Source organism: Hipposideros armiger, unplaced genomic scaffold (assembly GCF_001890085.2).
Source record: "Hipposideros armiger isolate ML-2016 unplaced genomic scaffold, ASM189008v1 scaffold_936, whole genome shotgun sequence".
Classification (NCBI taxonomy): domain Eukaryota; kingdom Metazoa; phylum Chordata; class Mammalia; order Chiroptera; family Hipposideridae; genus Hipposideros; species Hipposideros armiger.
Window position 1 is genome coordinate 479,965 of NW_017732286.1, and position 797 is coordinate 480,761.

The window sequence follows — 797 nt, forward strand, 5'->3', positions numbered from 1 at the left end:
ATGGGAGGCCATTTTATGTATTCGGCCCCCTCGGTTGAGGTCCTCTTTGGAAAATCAGAGTAGGGTTCTTTTAGCCTGAGCTATGGTCCCCTCCCAGAAACCACTTAAGGACAAAACAAAAGGAGAAAAGCTGGCCTTGCCTTCAGACCCAGAGGACATCCTGCCACCCTATTTGCCTATATACCCACCCCTTCCGCAGGCCCCTGAGATGCCAGCCCAGCCTTCAGGGTCGCCCTCACCAGCCCCACCATCTCACCTGCTACCCTGCTTCTGGACCCTCCTGCTATGCCGCCGCCTCCAGTCCTGACCCCACATGGGTCCACAGATGGACAATCGCATGCAAAGGGCCTTTAGGCTGACACTCTCCAGTTCCCCCTATAGGAAACCAGAGGCCCCGTCTACTATGATCAGGAAGGCCAGATTCAGGAAGGCCGATGAATGTTTGTGGACCAGCCCTTCTCACCCACTGATCTCTTGAATTGGAAAAATCATACCCCATCATATACTGAGAAGCCCTAGTCTCTGACTGACCTCCTTCAGTCAATCGTTCAAACGCATCCGCCCACCTGAGATGATTGCCACCAGCTCCTCTTTCTTAACTCTCTTAGTTAAGAGGAGTGCCGGCAAGTCACCCAGGGAGCCATAAAGTGGCTGGAGGAACATGCCCCGCCCGGGACCTTAAACATTCAAATGTATACCCAGAACCATTTCCCTGAGGAGGACCCCCAGTGGGACCCCAATGAAAACCGGGACTTCCAGATGCTGGAGCAGTATCAAGAAGCCCTTATAGGAGGCCT